Below are 22,373 nucleotides of genomic sequence, written 5' to 3'. Positions count from 1 at the left end.
ATGATTCATGTTTAAAGTTAAGCATGTGTTTTAAGTGCTTTGCTGGATCAGAGCTTAGCTATGCTTCCATTGAAATTAATGGTAAAACTCTGCTTGTGTTCAGTTGGAGCAGAGTTAGGCCAGTGCTGAACACTTTTGAAAATCTCCCTGAAGTCTTTAATTATATCATCAAATTTAGTTTTTTCAAGTGATACGTTATAATGTAACTTTTTTCTACAGCCTTGTGAGATGCGTCTTGTAATGTGTGCAGTAAATGAGGTAGGGCTCCTGTAAAGACCTTGCCTCACTGGTGTATACAGAGCAGTGCACTGGTACAGGTTGAACCTCTCTAGTCTGGCACTCTCTGGTCTGGCAACATCAGTGGTTCGGCATGATTTTAGTTCGCTAGATGTCCGCCTATTGGGGGGCAAGTTTCCCGCTGTCCAGCAAAGTCCTGCCAATCCTGGCTTTCGGTGTTCCGTGCTGTTATTTAGCTCTAATTTGCCCCTAAACATGTCTTCTAAGAGACCAGCAAGCAGTGGAAGTGTTGGTAATGCTGCTAAGCATAAGCATGTGTCAATATCCATATAGCAAAAGGTGTAACTGTTGCAGAAATTGGAAAAGGGCACATCGGTACTTGCCTTGTGTGAGTTTTACAATGTGGGGTCATCTACAGTGTATGATTTGAAGAAGCAAAAGAGTCAAATCCTTAAGCTTTTTGCCAAAAGTGACAGTAAAAGAAGTATGAGTGTTTGTAAGATATTGAAGGAGGGGGGAAAGCAGCAATTTAGATAGTGCACTTATACATGGGTTCAAGCTTCGTAGGAATGAAGGTGTTATCATTTCAGGCGAGATGATGATGGTACAAGCAAAAATATTCCACAAAGAACTTAACCTGCAGCATGAGTTTGACTATTCACAAGGATAGCTTCAGAAATTTAAAAACAGGCATGGCATTAGTCTACATTGTGTGTGCAGTGAAAAAAGAAGTGCAGATATGGAAGCTGCCGCTAAGTACATTGACAGGTTTGCACAGTTAGTTGCAAATGAGTAGTTCTCCCCAGAACAGGTATACAATGCCAATGAAACTGCTCTCTATTGGCATTGTATGCCTAGAAAAAACATTGGCTACTGATGCAGAGGGGCCAACATCTGATACGAAGGAGTCGAAGGACAGGGTAACTGTCCTTGGTTGTAGCAATGCAGCGGCATGCACAAATGCAAGCTCATAGTTATTGGGAAAAGTGTGAACCCAAGGGCATTCAAAGGGGTGAAAATATTCCCAGTAATATACCATGGCAACAAAAAATGATGGATAATGACTAATCTATGTCTCAAGTTGTTTGAGAAATATTTTTACTTCAGGCAAGAACCCATTGCACCTCAGTAGGTCTGGATCCAAAGTGCCGAATTGTGCTGATTCTTGACAATTGCTCTGCCTACCATAAAGCAGAGCTGCTAGTCAAAGATAATGTGGTGGGATTGTATTTACCCCCAGACTGTACCTTACTGATTCAGCCTCGTGATCTGGGTATCTTACGATCCCTTAAGTGTATGTACAAGTCCGAGTTTATGCACCAATTGCTGATATCACTTAATGATGGGAAAAGTTTTGACAACATTTAGGAAAGAATTTAACCTCAAGGATATGATTTGGACACTAGTTAGAGCCTGGGAAGGAATAACTCCATCTACTCTGAAGAATGGAAGACACAAATTGTGACAAGCCCTAATGTTCGAGGACAGTCCTGACATCAACGACGAGTCCGAGTTCACTGGATTTCAATATCTGAAAACCAAAAAATTGTTAGTGTGTTAATGGAGAATGTCCCACCTTGTAGTGCTTGAGCTGCCCAAGGATTTGGGAGAGGAAAATTTCTAGACTGGATGGAAGTCAACAAAGATGCACCAATTGCTAGTCAAATGACGGATGAGGAAATTGTGCAAATGGTACAGCAGGGAAAAAACGAAGATAATGAAGAAACCAGTGATGTTGTTGAAGATGATGATGAGGATGTTGCACAAAAAATTTCTATATTCAGTTGGCAACAAATTTAATAGAAGGATTGGAGCAAAGACATTTCATTTCTGAGCAAGAGATCATGTCTCTCTACATGATATGAGAAAAATTCATTAAAGAAAAACCAAAATACCTGAGACAAGCCAAGCTGGAAGATTGGTTAAAGGTAGCGAAGAGGAGCGGTGAGCAACACTCTAGAGTCAAAAATCCTGTTGCCTCCACTTCATCTACCCTGGATATACCTACAGCAGAGACCCCAGATGTAACTCAAATTATTATAGTAGTTCTTGTTACATCACTTTGGAAGCAGAATTCAGGCATCATTTTACATGAGTAAATTATAGATTTACCTTTATTATCTCTTTCTTTTGCATATTTTACGTTTTTTTATGCTTTATCTACTTATTTCCTTGTGCCAATACAGTAAAATTGTGTAACAACACTAACACTTTGTTATGAAGAGAGCCGGTAAACCTTGGCTAGGTGGCGCTGCAAGCGTTGTTCTGTTTGTTCGCCTTGGTGAGATAAAAATAAAGAGACCTGCTCGCTACAATATTGATCTCCCGTGGTTCGGCACCGGTCAGGTCCAGAGGGTGCCAGACTAGAATGGTTCAACCTGTACAAGATCAATCATAGAATCATAGGACTGGAAGGGACCTCAAGTGGTCATCTAGTCCAGTCCCCTGCACTCGTGGGAGTACTAAGTATGATCTAGACCAACCCTGACAGGTGTTTGTCTAACCTGCTCTTAAAAATCTCCAATGATGGAGATTCCATGACGTCCCTAGGCAATTTATTCCAGTGCTTAACCACCCTGACAGGAAGTTTTTCCTAATGTCCAACCTAAACCACCCTGTTGCAATTTAAGCCCATTGCTTCTTGTCCTATCCTCAGAGGTTAAGAACAATTTTTCTCCTTCCTCCTTGTAACGACCTTTTATGCATTTGAAAACTGTTATCATGTCCCCTCTCGGTCTTCTTTTCTCCAAACTAAAGACCCCCCCCCTTTTTTTTCCAATCTTTCCTCAGAGGTTATGTTTTCTAGACCTTTAATCATTTTTTAAAAAAGAATGAGGCACACTTATGGCACCTTAGAGACGAACAAATTTATTTGAGCATAAGCTTTCATGGGCTAAAACCCACTTCATCAGATGCATGCAGTGGAAAATACAGTAGGAAGATATATACACACAGAGAACATGAAAAAATGGGTGTTGCCGTACACACTATAATGAGAGTGATCAATTAAGGTGAGCTATTATTGGAGTTTTTTTTCTCCTGCTAATAATACCTCAGCTTAATTGATCACTCTCATTATAGTGTGTATGGCAACACCTATTTTTTAATGTTCTCTGTGTGTGTGTGTGTGTGTGTGTGTGTGTGTGTGTATATCTATCTATCTATTTATCTTCCTACTGTATTTTCCACTGCATGCATCTGATGAAGTGGGTTTTAGCCACGAAAGCTTATGCTCAAATAAATTTGTTCGTCTCTAAGGTGCCACAAGTACTCCTCGTTCTTTTTGTTGATTCAGACTAATACGGCTACCACTCTGAAACCTTAATAATTTTTGTTTCTCTTCACTGGACTTTCTCCAATTTGTCCACATTTTTCCTGAAATGTGGCACCCAGAACTGGACACAATACTCCAGTTGAGTCTTAATTAGCATGGAGTAGAGTGGAAGAATTACTTCTCCTGCCTTACTTACAACACTCCTGCTACTACGTCCTAGAATGATGTTTGCTTTTTTTGCAACAGTGTTATACTGTTGACTCGTATTTAGCTTGTGATCCACTATGACCCCCAGATCCCTTTCTACTGTATTCCTTCCTAGGCAGTCATTACCCATTTTTTGTGTGTGCAACTGACTGTTTCTTCTTAAGTAAAGTACTTGCCTTTGGCCTCATGTGTAATTGAAATCTGAGGAAAAAATTGCATTATATATAGTGTGTGATCCTATAACTAGACTTCATTGTAATGTGTGCATACAAAGGGGCAGAAGTAAGCTTCTGCATACAACTTTGAGGTTTCCTGACCTCTTTGTGTCTAACTGCACAAACCAAATGCTCTTTTAAAATGAGATTTTTTAAAAATGAAACAACGTATTGTAGAGACTGTTCATAAATGCTTCATATTGGAAGTTCTGTTTGCTGTCAATTTTACAAACATATTTTCTTAACTATAGCAGATTGACACAAAAACCAGGTAGCTTGTTTAAAATAAATTGGGACTACCTGTCCTTCCAGTTGTGGAGAAAGTTGTAGGCTTCAAACTTCCTAGACCCCAATTCAGGAAAAACACCCAACTATGTGCTTAAGTCCTTTTGTTGAAGTGAAGCTCTTGTTAGGAAGCATGACCTGTTTGGTCAATAACACAAAAGCTGCAGTATTTCCATGAAACTGGCAATAGACAGTTCAGATGGTGGTGTGCCTGTTTAATCTAGTAGAAGTAGAAAAGTTCATGCACAAGTAACAGTGAGGCCAAATTTTACTGAGCCAAATTTGGTTTTAGTGTAAAACCATTGACTTCAATGGAGTTACACTTACTTACACCATGGCTGAATTTGGCCCATTTAATTGAAATCCCATGATTAAGATTTTAATCTGTTAAAAATTAGTCTAATATTTGTTTAGTTTCAAATCATTTTCTAGAATTTGATTGGAATTGGATTCAGGTGGGGTTCATGCAGAATTCAGAACTCAGGCCTTTGGCTTTTGAACACCTTCAGCATTAGAAATATGAATGAAATTTTCCTTCCCCTTAAGCAAATGGAAAAAGAATGGAAAATTACTTGTGGGTAAGTAGTTTTTTTTTAATATAACTGTCTTTATCAAATAAAAGTTATAAAGAAAGGTGGGGTGAAGTCTCTTAGCAGTGCATTTATTTAGGATTATTTTAGAGTAGCAGCCGTGTTAATCTGTATTCGCAAAAAGAAAAGGAGTACTTTAGAGACTAACAAATGTATTTGAGCATAAGCTTTCATGAGCTACATCTGATGAAGTGAGCTGTAGCTCACGAAAGCTTATGCTCAAATAAATTGGTTAGTCTCTAAGGTGCCACAAGTACTCCTTTTTCTTTTTAAGATTATTGACCATTATAATCATGCAAATAGACTTTGCTCAATGCGAATGGAAGGTAGGTGGCACCTAGAAACTGCAGTGATGGGCATATTTTAAAATAAGATAGCAATCATTTTATTCTATGATAAAATGATGCCATCTGTATCCTAACCTTTTCAAATAGGGGCCTCTATTGCCCAAGGTGCATCTTTGTGGAACGTCAGATATAGACTTTATAAAAGGAAATGTAAACACTGTTTATTTTATATAGACTAAACTTGTATTAGAATTGCAATAATATAATTGCCCTTCTTATTTATTAACATGCAAAGTGTAATAGACACTATGTAGATACAGGAAGAGACAGGCCTTGCTCAGAAGAGCCCCTCTCTGTTTTATGGAGCAAGCATCTGATTGTTTCTTTCTAAGAAACTTATTGGTCTTGGAGGCAGGAAAGTTTTTGACTATTGGCAATCTTGCTGTATATGTGCGGTATCTCTTCTCTGATACTTTATTTTCCCCCTTCTCCCTCAGCCAAACAGAGCACAAATATGGTTTTAACAAATGCTTTAACAATGAGCAGATGTAGTAAATATTGGGCTCTCCACATCTGTAGTGCCTTTCATCTCACGGTTCCAGAGAGATAGGATAAGTGTTTGCACAGAACCCCAACAGAATAGGTACTACCTCTACTTTTAGATGGGGAAACTGTGGCACAGGGGTGTGAAGTTGATCAGCAAATCAGTGAAATAGCTGAAAACAAACCTCGGGAGTCCCGGCTTCCATCCCCACTTCCTGTCTTTGATTAATCATTTTATTTAGCAAACCAGGATGTTTAACAGACGACTAACTTTCTTTTCTGTTTTTGCTGAAAATTGACTACAGGGGTGTCATAAATATAAAGGGAAGGGTAACCACCTTTCTGTATACAGAACTATAAAATCCCTCCTGGCCAGAAGCAAAACCCTTTCACGTGTAGAGGGTTAGGATAACCTCGCTGACACCTGACCAGAATGACCAATGAGGAGACAAGATACTTTCAAAGCTAGAAGGGGATGCGGGGGGAGGGAGGGAACAAAGGGTCTGTCTGTCTGATGCTTTTGCTGGGACCAGGTCAGGAATGCTCTTCAGAACTTCTGTTAAGTTAGTAAGTAATCTAGCTAGAAATGCATTAGATTTTCTTTTGTTTAATGGCTGGTAAAATAACTGTGCTGAATGGAATGTATATTCCTGTTTTTGTGTCTTTTTGCAACTTAAGGTTTTGCATAGAGGGGTTCTCTATCTTTTGAATCTGATTACCCTGTAAGGTATTTACCATCCTGATTTTACAGAGGTGATTCTTTTATTTCAATTAAAATTTTTCTTTTAAGATCCTGATTGCTTTTCATTGTTCTTAAGATCCAAGGATTTGGGTCTGTGTTCACCTATGCAAATTGGTGAGGATTTTTATCAAGCCTTGCCCAGGAAAGGGGGTGTAGGACTTGGGGGGATATTTTGCGGGGAAGACGTCTCCAAGTGGGCTCTTTCTCTGTTCTTTGTTTAATACGCTTGGTGGTGGCAGCATAAGGTTCAAGGACAAGACAAAGTTTGTACCTTGAGGAAGTTTTAACTTAAGCTGGTAAGAATAAGCTTAGGGGGCCTTTCATGCAGGTCCCCACATCGGTACCCTAGAGTTCAGAGTGGGGAAGGAACCTTGACAAGAGGTAGAAGAGGAACACTTATTCCCAGGTGGTGCTTTGGTATTTTTTAATGTAGCTTAACTTGACATGTTCTGTTTCTATTCTTTGCTTTATTATTTTCCATACCATTTTGTAAAGATTCCAAGTGCTGGTATTTTATATAATTTTGCTGTCTCTTCAACTTTGTAGGATAGCCACCTGGGTTTCTGATTGCCTCATTTATTGTGATTTATTATTATTATTTATTATTTGCATTACTATAGTGCCTAGGGCTCCCAGTCATAGACCAGGACTCATTGTGCTAGACACTGTACAAACAGAGAACAGAAAGACAGTCCCTGTCCCAGAGTTTGCAATCTAAGGGCATGTCTATATGGAGACTTAATGTATGGCAAGCTGGGGTGTAAATCTACAGCTCTCTAGCCTGCCATGCGCTAAGTCGCCCATGTGCACCTTGCTGCTGTTTGAAACAGCAGTAGATCAAATCATGCTGTGGAACTTTTAGAGTGTGGTATCAAGGTCCACATGACTAGTTACTGTGCAGGAGCTAGTATAGTATACATTTCCACTCCAGCTTGGACTAACTCTCTGTATAGACAAGTCCTTAGCATATGATGAGATGACAGATGGATACAGACAGATAGGGGAGTACAAGGAAACAATGGAAAAAAACCCTGGGTGATGGAGACTGGCATCAAAGGCTGACTGGAGGTGGAAGTCAACAACTCAGTAGCAAATGAAAGATGATAAGTTGAGTGGGGATATCATGTGAAAGTGAACACGAGCAGCTTGTTTTTGATGCAATAGGGAAGAGGGAGACTGGACAGATTCAAATAAGGTATGACATGGTCAAAGCAATGGGGTAGGAGAATGATTTTTGTAGCAGCATTGTGAATGGATATGAGCAGGGCAAGACTGTGTATGTCAAGGCCAGAGAGAAGGCTGTTGCAGTAATTGAGTTGTGGGATGATGAGAGTTTTAGCTGTGTGGATGGATACGAAAGGTGGTATCTTAAAAATGTTGTTGGCAACATTTAGACACACCTTGAATGTGAGGCTCTCGAAAGAGAGGTCTGAGTCAAAGATGATATCCAGGTTATGGCCTGTAGTCTTAGTATATGTGCAATGTGCCTCAGGTGGCACGTGACCAAGATTCATCACCAAATTTGGTCCACTGGCTGGATCATTAGTTTCCCCAGTTTGGGCTGGCTGGGACAGGTAAAATGGTGGTGTCCATAGTGATTGAGAACAAAGGTAATGGGGTGGTTTAAGGGGGAAGAATGAGCTGTTTTGGCTGTGCTGAGCATGCAGTAATGGCTAGACATCACAAGATGTCCGAGACTGGCCGAGAGTTCAGTTTGGTCCAAAAAGACAGGTCTCGAGAAGATCTACTGGTAGATCTGTGAATCATCAGCATAAAGATGGTGGCTGACTTTGTTTCTGGATGAGAATACACAGAGACAAGATGTAGCATGAGAAAAGAAGGGGATCAAGGACCGAGTCCTGTGGAACATGCAGAGAAGGTTGGAAGGTGGCTGAGGATGATCCGCTGAAGGAGCAATTGGAGAGGTAGGAGAAACAGGAGGAGACAGAGTTTCAGAAGTCAAGGGAGGGCAACATTTGAAGAATAGCCTGGTCGATGATGTCAAAAGCAGATGGCAAGTTAAGGAGGGTGAAGCTGGAGTACTGATGTGAGCTTTAGCTAGGAAGAGGACATTAGGGACTTTGGGAAGAGTGGTTTCAGTTGAATGCAAGGGGCTGGAAGCATCGTTGGAAAAGGTATAGGATGGAATTGGAGGAGAGGAGCTCCAAACAGCACATTTAATGAGCTTAGAGATGAAAGGGAGCGGGGAGATGAAATGGTAGTTAGAGATGCAAGTGGGGTCAAGGGTGGGTATTTTTAAGATGGGAGAGATTAAAGCATTCTTGTTTTGTGAAGGGAAGGAGCCAGAAGAGAGTGAAAGGTTAAGGAGAAGAGTAGGGAGGGAATGAGTGTGGGTCTCAGGGAGATCAGGAAATGGGATGGAATCATTGGTGCAAGTGGGAGGCTAGAGGAGGAGAGCAGATGAAAACTTTTGCATCTGTGACAGGAAGAGGAAGCAAGAATTGTAAGAGGTGAAGGGAGGGCAGGCTGAAGGGAGGGAGAAGTTCATGTCCTATTTTGTCTGTTTGTCATTAAACAGAGGGGAAATGCTCCTAGATCTATGGTTAAATGCGACCACCTTTAATAGCCAATTAAAAACCTATATTTTATTCCAGTGTTCTAAATTCTTACACATAACAAAATAATGAAGCAAGTAATCTGCAATGTTGGGCCTGCAATACCCCAAATAGAGAGATGGTGTTTATGATGACCTAATGCGTTGCTCTAAAAATTATTAGAATATCCGAAGTTGAGATTTGACTTCAGGCTTTGCAGTGAGAACTAGGGATATGATGAATATTTTATTAATATTACCTTTTGTATGCATGTAGAGCAGGAGTAGGCAACCTATGGCATGTGTGCCAAAGGTGGCACACAAGGTGATTTTCAGTGGCACTCACACTGCCCAGGTCCTGGCCACCGGTCCGGGGGGCTGTGCATTTTAATTTAATTTTAAATGAAACTTCTTAAACGTTTTAAAAACCTTATTTACTTTACATACAACAATAGTTTAGTTATATATTATAGACTTATAGAAAGAGACCTAAAAAGGTTAACATGTATTACTGGCACGCAAAACCTTAAATTAGAGTGAATAAATGAAGACTCGGCACACCATTTCTGAAAGGTTGCCAACATCTGATTTAGAGAGTCAGTATGGTCTAGCAGTGAGGGCTGGGAATGAGTGGAATTAGCACTCCTAGGTTCTATTCCTTTGCTTTCCTACTGACGTGTTGCATGTCTCCTTTGAGTTCATTTCACCTGGCTGCAAGAGGGCAGAAGGCTGTTGCGCTTACTGTTTCTGGGACTGTGGGACCGGCCTGCTCAACATTACAAAAAGGCAATGCAGATGGCACCCTGCTGGAGAAGAGCCATGGAGAAAGGCTAGTAACACCTCTGCTTCCAGCGGTCCAAGGCTATTACTTGTGAGTCTTGCCAGAAGGGTGATCGTGGCCCCTCTGGGGGAAGGATGAGCTTTACTCCTGGGGCATGCTTGGGAAGAGTATGCATTTGGGGAAGGTGGATTTAGCTCTGCCTTTGGGTCATGAGCATTCTTCAAGAGGCTGTAGGTAATCTGTCAGCAACCTTCTCTTCCCAGCGCTGAAGCACCATTGTAGGAGGGGCTTGATCTGAATTGGTAGTTGACTCATAGATGTTTCATTAGGTGATGCAGTTTCAATTGGTTAATATACTAGGCATTTTTAGAGAATTAATACTTTGTGATTTCCCAGTTGGAGGAATGGTTCTTTGTCATTCACAGGAAGGCTTATAGACAGTAGTGTTGTAGCTGTGTTGGTCACAGGATTTTGGAGAGAAAAGGAGGGTGAAGTAAAAAAACATTTTTTATTGGACCAACTTCTGTTGGTGAGAGAGAGAGAGAGAGAGAGAGAGAGAGAGAGGGGCTTTCGAGGTTCTTCAGAGCTCTTTGTAAGCTTGAAGGTGTGTGTCTCTCACCAACAGAAGTTGGTCCAATAAAACAGTGGTTCTCAACCAGAGGTACGCATACCCCTGGAGGTATGCAGCCGTCTTCCAAGGGGTATATCAGTTCATCTAGATATTTGCCTAGTTTTACAACAGGCTACAGAAAAACCACTAACAAAGTCAGTATAAACTCAAATTTCATACAGACAGTGAATTGTTTATACTGCTTATACTTGTTTATACCATACACTGAAATGTAAGTACAATATTTACGTTCCAGTTGATTTATTTTATAATTATATGGTAAAAATGAGAAAGTGAGCAATTTTTCAGTAATAATGTGCTGTAACGCTTTGATATTTTTTATGTCTGATTTTATAAGGTGAAACTTGGGATACACAAGACAAATCAGACTCCTGAAAAGGGTACAGTAATCTGGAAAGATTGAGAACCACTGCAATAAAAGATATTACCTCATCTACTTTGTCTCTCTACTAGGAAGACTTAGTCATCTGTTAGAGGCTGAAAAGACATCCACAAAAAGATCCATTTAATCTGATACTGAGTAATAATGCTTCCAAGGAAGGGTCCTTCACTTCAGCCTTCTGTTTGGAGAGCAGTATAATATGCTCCACCTAAACCATCTCTGTTCAAAACAACAACACATTCTTTTTTATCATGATGATTTTATTTTATTATGAAGTGGTTATGTTCTCTGTTTTGATCTGTTATAGGTAGGCTTGGTGGCATTCAAGTTTTATTTTTGTTTGATTTTGATTTATAATACCAATTTTGACTTTTAAGCATTTTTTCTATTTTTATCGATTTAAGTTTTCACAGTTGCTGGAAATTATGGGGGATGTCAGACAATTATTTAACGACAGTAGATGCTGAGATTTAAAATCGTAAAGCTGTATATAACCCATTAAAATACAAATTGTCAACGTCACAAGTAAAAATATAGAAGGTAAATATCTTTAAATCAACAAATCAAATGGTTGCACTATTCGTCTGCTAATCTATTTTTAACAAGCCTAATTCAGAAGTATAAATCATTGGATTTTTACTCTTAAGTTCTGAAGCAGCATTTTCCTTACTCTGCCTATCTGTATATTTAGATTATTGATGGAAATATTTTTGTTGGTTTGTGTACGTGCAGTGAAATTGATGTTTACCAACATCTGCCAATTAAAAAAAAGAAATCCTTCCAAGCCTGATACAGGGTCTGATCCTGTCGACAGAAGTGGTGATGACCTGAGGAATCTATTTATTTATTATCCTATTTAAACGATACTCTATTAATAAACTACTGCCAAGGAAGGAGGCAACAGGACATGACAGACTTTTATATTTTCTGGAAGTGTTTGTTTTTTGTTCCTGAAATATACACCAAGTATATATTGATAGTATAGCATGATCCTTACTTTGTGTAAATTGAAAAGGAGGAAGTGAGTGGAGACTTTTTAGGAGAGCCTAGAGGTATCTTCCCAGGGGAAATTAAAGGAGGAAGAAAAGTATCAAAAGGCAAAGATACAATCTCATCTATTTCAAAGGCAATAGTACTGCTCTTCTGAAGTATTTTTATTTTGCCCCAAAAACAAGTTCTCTGGCATGGCTTGGGGACTAGGGTAGGAATTCATCAGAGGTGAGGAAACCTTTCCTTTAATTTGTTGGAAGAATTTTAACAAGTGGATTCCAGGAAGACCCCTTCAGCAGTTTTTTCTATGTGTATTAGCCATGTTCCAAGATCAGTCAAGATTGAACATTAAATTAATAACAACAACAACAAGGATATCCCACTGTGAATGAGAAATTTGAGATTGCATGCGTCTCTGCCAAATACTTTTTTTAGAATTGTTTGGGTGTGCTACAGGCAAAATTCTACATCCTGGCTGCTTCTCATCTCATCACATATTTAGGCAGTATACATTTTGAAAAGGTCAGGCTCCACTGACATATTATTCAAATCAAGTTTGAAATACTGTATTGATGATGATAAGTCATGTTATCAGTAATTCCAAACGGGAGCTTTCCCTTAATTGCAAATTGCTTATACTATTTAGAAAGGTATGAAACTTTGCATTTGGGAATCGAATTTCTCTTCATTTAAAAAATAAAACACTTCTACAGTGGGAGACTTGTCCCCTGCTCTTGGGATGCTGCTGCTGCACATAGCAATTTCCAAGAAACAGCTGATTTCTATGTCTGTGCTTTTGTGCTCAGGGCTTTCCCACAGCAGAGAGTAAATGAAATACAGCCATCAGAACATTAAAATGGAGATTTTGGACCTAATCCAGTTTCCACTGAAGTCTATGGTAATCTTTCCATTGCTTCAATGAGAGTTAAATCAAGCCTTTTGATTCTTTTTAACGCAGTCCCTATTTGAAGATAACTGGATAAGGGGGTATGGGGAGCAACAGACAAAAATCACTCTCTTATAACCTAATAGTATTCTCTTGACTGCCAAACGGGTAAATATAAGTAGAAGAGACAATGGACTAGTGTCAAATATTTCACACAAGGTGAAGTTCCTGGTAACCAATACGAACAGAAAAGAGACAGGAAATGTAATAAAACTGGAAGATACACTCACTGCAGTGTTATATAGAACTGCACACTTTTCCAATATTGAGAAACTTTCTGATAGTGTCCCACATGAGATAGTTGCTAAGCCGGAATTGAAGGGGTCATAGTACATGGAGACTGATAAGTAGTGAAAGTAGAGATAACTGTTCCCACCAATGCAATTGTGAATCACAAAGGTTACTGCGCAAAGCATTATTTTTTTTGTGATCTATAAACCATCAGGACAAGAAACAGTAACCTTATTTTTGCTGATGGGACAGAATTGTCTGTTTAATGGACAAAGAGCAAGGGACATAAAAGATAAGATCTTAGAAGCAAAGATGTATTGTCAATATTATAAGAAGGGGATTGTATTCATTTTTCATCTGTTAGCCTGTGATAAGCCCAAGAGTGCATGTGCCTTCAGGAAACAGGGATCAGGGACTGGGGAATCCAGTATTTTGTTTTTCCCATTTTGAAAGAACATTTCTCATTGCTATAACCTAATAAAGGAGAGGAGCAATAGCATCTAGTAAGCACACTTGGAAATGTTTTATATAGCGCCTGAAAAATATACCAAGTATGTTGATAGTATAGCTCAGAGCTCAGCTTTTGTAGCTTGTAGGGCATGTGGTGGTTTGAGGTATCTTCATGTGGGAAAATATCTGTTACCTGGGGCATTGTGGCGCATTCCAAAGGCAAAAAAATGCTCTCTGTCAGTGGGTTTGAGAGCCCCAGGGATAAATCATTCCTTTCAGAGATGATTTAACACTAGTCTGAGAGGGATCAATTCCATCATAGGTTGGAAAATCACCCCTCCTTTCTATTCAGTTTGGTGGTGACATTTTAATAAGGGGTTCCAAGGAATGCAGGAGATTATGAATCAGGAGATCTGATTTCTATTCCCAGCTCTACCACTGACTTGCTGTGTGACCCTGGACAGGTCACTTAAGGCCTGATACTATTCCCAGTGAGAGTTGGACCAAGCACTTAACCTCTTTGGGCCTCAGTTTCTCCATCTATAAAATGGATGTAATACATCCCAGAGGTGTTGTCAGAGATAATATATTAATATTATAAAGCTTGAGAGCCTTGTTTTTCAGGTGTTATAGATGGACAAAGTATAATAAAAATGACATTCGATGGTAATGAATTTGGTAACATTGCATTTACAAAGGTAATACTTGTTGGGCCAATTAAGTTGGTCTGTATTTGCACTGATGCTTTTGAAACCAAAATCAGTCCCATTCTGTCCCCTGCAATACCAGGGCACAAGATAACGGTGAATAGGATCTGCAGAGTAGTGTTACTCCTAAAGATGAACCCAAGAAATATTGAGGTGATGCTGGTATAAAGAATAAAGTGCTTTGTGGAACCTGCCTCCCCATTATGGATCATATGTGCTCTTGGAGCAAAACAACAATTCATAGCCATGGTATCATTTTGGACACACTAATGATGCTGGACAACCAAATGGCCATGATGGCAAGGAATGCTTTCCCCCCCGACTGGCTACAAGATTGTGGCCCATTGTGAACATAACCTCCTGGTACTCAACTCTCTGTACTGGCTTCACAGTGAATGCAGAGCCCTATCCTAATCTGGAAAGCCCTCTTTGGGATTGGTCCTCACTACCTCTTTCTGTCTGTGACCGTGATGTTCCATGATAATTGCATTTCACTGGGACAATGAAACTTTCAACCAGTCAGTGCAAGAAATAGAACTTTCACAAGAGATGAACCTAGACTGAAGCTAACAATGACCATTGGCTTCACCACTCTGAGAACTAAGTGTAAGATTTGTATTTTTAATTTAGCTTTTTCCCAATAAATTCATCACGTGTGCACACAGTCACACAACAAACCCATCCACTCACTCTCACATACACGTACATAAATATAAACAAGCAAAACCTATCAACTAAACAAGTGATTTTTCCTACAGAGTGGGAAGAAATAAATCTTTTTCTTTGTCTTTAAATACCATGGGTGAAATCCTGGCACCATTGAGGCCAGTGGCAAAACTTCCGTTGACTTCAATGGGGCCAGGATTTTGCGTTTGGAAGGCCTTTGGATATTATGAGGAGACGGCAGTTTAAGTACCTTAATAGATATGGAGAACCTAAGACTATTAGTATGCAATTGTAAAGCACCTACACAATTTTGTTGTCATAACTAGAACAGGGTTTCACTGATGAGAAAATCATGAGTAGTAGTTGTCATTGTACCATTGGGTTTTACTGGTGAATTACAAAAGGGTGGTAGCAGATGTTATAAAAATATATATATATATTTTTGCAATGGTGTGTGTTTGGAATGTGGAGTAGGAATTATTAAAAGGGCTAAAAAAAGTGAGAATTTTGTTTTGAGAAGTAGAGAGAAATATGTAAGGTTACCTGAATAGTTTTTACTTGAACTGTTCACAACTAATTGATGTCACCTTTTACCTAAATAATTTAAAATATTTCATAGGACGACTGCATGGCTTTAGGGATTGGTTAAGAGCTCTGAAACCTTTCGTGTATAGGACACCAAATCAAATCTAATCCAGATCAGAAATGACTTAAAGTTACTGCTAGTGTTAGAAGTTTGGAGGCCCGTGTGAAATAAATTGGTGGTTGTCTCTGTCTAATCCCTTTGGGACGAGTGTTCACATAAATTAACCCCCTTTTGGGGACTCCCGACAGAAGCCAAGGATTGGCTATGAATGGTGAACACTCCTCTCATCTCTACAGGGTCCCCTCCAGGTCAGGGTTTGAAGCACATTGACGGGACTGTTGCGGAGCAGGTGGCCCACGCTGTACTTGCTCTTTAGGTAGAGGATTTCAGTCTTCAGAACAATCCTAGGACTGGAAAGGACCTCGAGAGATCATCTAGTCCAGTCCCCTGCACTCATGGCAGGACTAAGTATTCTCTAGACCAGTGATTCTCAACCGGAGGTACACGTATCCCTGGGGGTACATAGATGTCATCCAGGGACTACATCAATTGATGTTTGCCTAGTTTTACAACAAGCTCCATAAAATGCACTAGTGAAATCAGTACAAACTAAAATTTCATAGGGATAATAACTTGTTTATACTACTCTCTACAGTGAAATGTAAGCACAATATGTATATTGTAATTGACTTATTTTATAATATATGCTAAAAATGAGAAAGTAAGCAATTTTTCAGTAATAGTGTGCTGTGTCACTTCTATATTTTTATGTCTTATTTTGTAAGCAAGTAGTTTTTGGGTGAGGTGAAACTTGGAGGTACGCAAAACAAATCAGACTCCTGGTTGAGAGACACTGATCTGAACCATCCCTGATGGGTGTTTGTCTAATCTTAAAAACCTCCAGTGATGGAGTTTCCACCTATTATGTACTTGAAAACTTTTAGCATGTCCCCTCTTCTCTTCTCCAGACTAAACAAACCCAGTTTCCTTCATAGGTCATGTTTTCTAGACTTTAATCGTTTTTTTGCTCTTCTCTGGACTTTCTCCAATTTGTCCACATTCTTCCTGAAATGTGGCACCCAGAACTGGACACAATACTCCAGTTGAGGCTGTATCAGCATGGAGTAAAGTGGGAGAATTACTTCTTGTGTCTTGCTTACAACACTCCTGCTAATACATTCCAGAATGATGTTGCTTAGTTTTTTTGCAACAGTGTTACACTGTGTTCACTCATATTTAGCTTGTGATTCACTATGACCCCCAGATCCCTTTCCGCAGTACTCCTTCCTGGACAGTCATTTCCCGTTTTGTATGTGTGCAACTGATTGTTCCTTCTTAATTGGAGTACTTTGCATTTGTCCTTTATTGAATTTCATCCTATTTTACTTTAGAGCATTTCTCCAGTTAGTCCAGATAATTTTGAATTTTAATCCTATCGTCCAAAGCACTTGCAACCCCTCTCAGCTTGGTATTGTCCGCAAACTTTAGACTCTATGCCATTATCTAAATCAGGAGCAGGCAAACTTTTTGGCCTGAGGGCCCCGCATCGGGTTTCTGAAATTGTATGGAGGGCCGGTTAGAGGAGGCTGTGCCTCTCCAAACCGCCAGGCATGGCCCGCCTCCCGCCCCCATCTGACCCCCCCCCCCGCTTCTTGCCCCCCGGGACTCCTGCCCCATCCAACCCCCCTGTTCTCTGACGGCCCCCCAGGGACCCCTGCCTCGTACACGTACAATGACAACTGAAAGTAGCTAACATTACATCAGTCACATTACATAAATCAATTCCTGTCATGACTGTACTCAATTTTATTTGCCATTGTACATCTGATACTATGCAAATAATTTTCATATAGCTACAGTCTCACTTGTGTGCTGATTTTCAGTTTGTATGTGCATTGTGCTCATTTCCTAAACTTCCTTGGTTATTTTTGGTACCTCATTTCTTAACTTTACAATAAATTGTCCTGAAACATTTTATCTGCCCATAAACTTAATCTGCTTTAAATTAGGTTTGACTGTTTGTTTTGTATGGACTATTATCATCTCCCAGTTTGGGTCCTCAGCCTTTTTAAAATATTTCTTCTTCATGACATTTTTATGCGTAGTATGCACAGAAGCAATTTTAATCCTGACTGCTGATAAAGCTTCGTTATTTCCATTTTGTTGTTTTAGGGAGCTGTTAGCTATTACTGTTTCCTATCCTTAAAATAATGTTAATTCTTTCAAATTGTTCTTTACCCTGTGCTTCCTAAACTTGTAAATGAGTCTCTTTTGTGAGGGATTTTTTTTTCAAACCAAAATTACTTTTTTACCTTGCCATGGGCACCGTGTTAAAGATGCATGCTGAGGAATAGTCCTTTTTGCCATTCAGCTGAACAACCAATGATGGCCTGCAATAAATATCTGCTGAATAATAAATATAAATAATTAATAGACAACCTGTTCAAAATCTTATACAATTTACTTGAGGCACTTTAAAATCAATAGCATGTTGAAATGGCTTGCAGAATTCTCATTTAAATTGACCAGTCCAGGCAAAAAGTTGATTTGCTCAACTTTCCCATGAAGATGCTGATGACTATATTGAAAAATCTATTTTTTTTTTATTTTTTTATTTTCTTATTAAAAATTCATTTGCCTGAGGAAACTTGAGGTGGAAATTTTCAGGATTGTAGTAAAATTAAAATTGGCAGCATATCTCTAGTGACTAATTTATTTTACAGACCTGCAGCAATGAAAAATACAGCTATGTTCAGTATTAATACAAAGAAGGCTCTGATTAACAACCATGTGACTTTATTATTTGTTCTTATTCATAGATCATTATTCAGCTGTTAAAACTGGCACTGTTTGTTTAAGAATCAAAACAACATGGTAAAGGATGTTCAAAGAAGGCCACATGGAAATTCACTGCAACCTAAACTATAAAGTGACTTGTCCTGCTTCGCAATATGAGTCACTGCTAGGCAAATAACTCAAGCAAATTACTCAAACAATTTCATTTGTTCTCTTTCCAGCATCACTATAGAGTGTTAAAGGGTTAATAAATAATACCTAGTTCTTATATGGCACTTTTCATCAGTAGAGCACAAAGTACTTTACAAAGGAGATCTGTATCATTAACCCCTTTTCCAAGTGGGGAAACTGAGCCATAGAGAGGTGAGATGAGTGCTCAAGGTCACTCAGCAGCTAGTGTCAGAGCTGGAACAGAATTCAGGTCTCCTGAGTCCCAGTCCAGGGCTTTCTCTGTTAGACAACATGGTCTACAATACTACACTCCTCTTATGTTTTTGAAAACAAAGCTGCAAAGCTCGATAATGTAGTTCAATTGTGGAATTATTCTTCATTATCTCATTCTTTCCCATTGCTTCTCATATTAAGACCTGATTCAGTAAAGTGCTGAGGTTCATCTTTAAATCCAATTGAATTCCCTGGGATTTAAACCTCTGCTTAAATGGCTTGCTGAATTGAGGCCTTAGATCACAGGTTCTCAGGACAATTTTTTTGGTGGCCTCAGAGTACGGTGGCCACTCTCTCACTTTTTCCTAAAATAGTTAATTAGCTTTAGGAAAAACACAAATATGCACATATACACATCCAAATCATTGTAATGTATTTATTGCTAGTTAGTAAGTCTTCTGTGAAAAATTATATGAACAAACGTACAAGTATTACTTTTCACAGCAGATTTACTGAGTCCTGCCAAGCCTGTGGACAAATTTTAAGCCCTGGATCGGGATACGGTGACAAGTGGGGGAGGCAGTATGGGGCTGGAGCCTGAAGCCCTGCATCTGGAGCCTGGGGCCTGCAACTGCGCAGCTGGAGCTTGGGGATCAAGCCTGAAACTTCTCGGCCAGAGCGTGCCATCCCACCACCCCACGGCTGAAGCCCAAAGCCTGAGCCCCACTGGGAAGGTGGGAACTTATTGGCTGCCTGGTCCTTCTGCATTGTGCCCCCGGTGTCAACACCAAGGTAGGGCATCCAGGAGCAACAGGGAGCAGGAATGGCTGCTACTTTGCCTCTTCCCCCCACAATCACAGCCCGGGAGGCTGTGGCCACAAGAAAAGCCTCTGGTTGCACTCGTGTGGCCATGGTGGCCACATTTGAGAGATGCTGCCTTAGATCCTAGTAATGTTTTTTGTGTCTAGCTGTACATATGCTGCCACTGGCCAGCTTATAAAGTTCTAGCTTTGTTGTCTGGATTGTATTTTCAGTATCTAACATTTAGTAGCATTAGCAGTGATGTCCCAGTAGGAACATCACATCATGCTGTCTTGGGAGCAGGAGGGGAAAAGGATAATGCAGAAAATTGCCTACCAGTGATCATTTTATTTAATGCTGATAGTTTCTGGCCCACATGCACCAGTCTAATGACCATCCTCTTGGGACAATTTATCCTTGACTTAAGTAGGAGCAGGAGCAGGACCAGACTCTTCATGCTTCTGCACTGCTCTAAAAGCTGATATGCATTTGTTCGTTCCACTGCTTAGCGAGCAGTGTTTGACACGACTGAAATGCCACTGTTTTCCAAAATTTGAAAGTTAAGTCCTACTTAGTGCCAACTTGAAAATCTTAATCTTTTATATGATATATATGTATGTTAGACTTCAAAAAGTGTATAAAAGTGAAAGGGGATGGCCTGTTTGAGCTTTCTAGAGGGGTGGGATCCTTGAAACGTGCTCCCCCTTTTCCCAGAAGTAGAGGCTGAAAAGGAATAGTGATGAACTAAATGAGAGACATTAAAAACAAAGGCGTAGGGCTGTCAAAAGGAAAACACAAATGTGCCTGTGGGGGGGGAGTGAGAAGTGCAGAGTTGACAGCCTTGGAGTTGGAAGATCTCTGTTCCACGGAGCGAGAATCACACAAGCAGTGGCAGTGTGTGCAAGCTTTCCTCTAACATGCCTCAACCTTAAAGTAGAAGGACTACTCAAATGGTGAGGGGGAGTGCAGTTCATGTCTTTTCTACTGAGAATGCAAATGAGGGAGACAGTTAGTGGACATCTGTCCACTTGGAACCGGAGTAAAACTGACAGCTTATTTCACAGGGACTACTGACACACATCAGATAGTAATGACATTCAGTTACCCATCCTCTTATATTGGCAATTTAGAAGCACTTGTCTTTTGTTTAAACCAGTTGACTAGGAAGAGCTTTCCTCTGAAGACTGGATGTAATATGAGGCACAGTGACACAATATATAACACGTTCTGCAGCACTGGGAAATGACTTGCACTAGGCTACTTTCTTTGAATACCATCAGCTGTTTCAGTGTGCTAACTATTTAAAGGACGTGTTCTTTTACCAGTATCAGCTGAGCAACAGTAGAACTGTTGCTTCTTATCGATGTAGAAAGCTCAAAAAGGTTGGAATGGGGTGCGGGGGGGGGGGCGGGGATGGGGATGAGTACTTGGGGGGGATCAGTTTATTTAGTTCTGAATTTCTATTTATTGTAAATATTTGCATTGTTCAGAGATTGGACTGAGTTGCAATGTTCTTATCCAATTATGCACAGAGTTTGGAAGCATTTCTGTTAGAGAGCAATGGTTGAGCCCCAGAATCTAGACCCAAATTTCCCCAAAGATCAGGGGTGTATAGCTCACAGGGTTTTAATTCAGATGTGTCTCTAGCAGTGTTGAATTGAAACTGTATAACTAATCAAACAGCATCCAACACCCCCTGCAATTCCAAATATTTGTTAAAAATACTTTATTTTTGAAGTAAAAATAAAATAATCATTTGAAGAAGCATATGAAATGCCTGCAGGTTTCTCTATTATTTTCCCCCTCGGTAGAAGCAAACTGATCATCTTATTACCATTGTTGGACTATAGAACTGGTAAACAGTTGTGATGAAGTGTTACCACTTACTCTAGGGTGGCCTCTGCATATTTCCACTTGTAGCATGTGTCCACCAGCACCAGAACTCTGAAACTTTTAGAAAGCAGCACCCTTTGGTATTGCCCAATTGCCCTTTCACAGTACTAAACATTCAGAGCTGAGGTTATAAAATATCCGTACAGTCCAAAGCACCTCAGTTTCTTCCTTTTGGCAGCCAGCTATGGACATAGGAACTTCTCTGTCTCTGGAGTTTGGTTTTAAACAAGACTTCTTGCTAATTTTTTATCTGTAAATAGTTCTTGGTAGTTAGGTTTTTAGGTAGTTTAGGTTCTTTTGAGGCTCTTCCCACATCATTGTGCAGTTTGAATCCCAAACTAGCATTGGTTTTGTTCTGGTTTGTTCTCAAACCCACAGGCCAAGGTTTGAGGTGTGCATTTTGTCTTTCCTTTTTACTGGAGTCTGTGCACAGCTAGTGCCTCACATGTCTGGCAATGCCATTCTTCTTGCTCATTCTCCTGATTTGCTGTCAGATTTTCACACCCTGAGTCAGTATAGAAATACAAACCTGGCTCCAAGCCTTCTTAATGAAGGAGGGTCTTTCACTTCTAAACCTCCTCAGTGAGCAAATCAAACCATCAATGCCAGATACAACCTAAGGCATCCTTCTGGACCCACTTTTGGTGAGGCTCCCACGTTGAGCCAGTCAGGTGCTAGAGGGACAGTCATTGCCACCTCTGAAAATCATCTAGTGCCAACATCTTAAAGCTGTGGTCTACCTATGTTCTGGAAAATGTTCAAGACTTTTTTCCTTTCTTCAGTGCCTTGGATCCAAGGGCTCAAACGGGTAAGATTGTGAGCAGTGATGAAGTCACATCCAGTGACCCGCACATCCAGCTAAATTTGGTTAATTTCAGAAATGTTGCAACCCAGCTATCCCTTCCCACTCATAGGAAATTAGTTATAGATGAGGCTGAGGTGCACAGGCCTCTTAAGGATAGTAAGAGATTAAGTTATAGATTACACTAATATTGCCCCAGCCGTAGTGAATTTATCTTTATATTAAAAGATGTCGTTCATTGTCACCACCACCAAGAGAGGGATATGTTTTCCTCTGGGCTATGTTGTGAAATTTGGAAAGGTTCTGTGGTTAGCTATCAGCAGATAAACATTTTATAACAATTGAAAGTGGGCAAGGTAGCAGGCCCAGATGAGTTTGACCTCAGAAAATTGA

At 39.9% G+C, this 22,373-nt stretch overlaps 1 protein-coding gene across 6 annotated transcripts in view; it reads left to right on the top strand.

Annotated features, from left to right (window-relative positions):
• Positions 1–22,373, top strand: part of NME7 (NME/NM23 family member 7) — a 162,769-nt gene that overhangs the window by 17,748 nt on the left and 122,648 nt on the right. The gene's annotated exons all lie outside the window — the stretch shown is intronic.

Source organism: Dermochelys coriacea, chromosome 1 (genome assembly GCF_009764565.3).
Source record: "Dermochelys coriacea isolate rDerCor1 chromosome 1, rDerCor1.pri.v4, whole genome shotgun sequence".
Lineage (NCBI taxonomy): Eukaryota > Metazoa > Chordata > Testudines > Dermochelyidae > Dermochelys > Dermochelys coriacea.
This window is presented reverse-complemented; position numbering and strand designations above follow the sequence as displayed.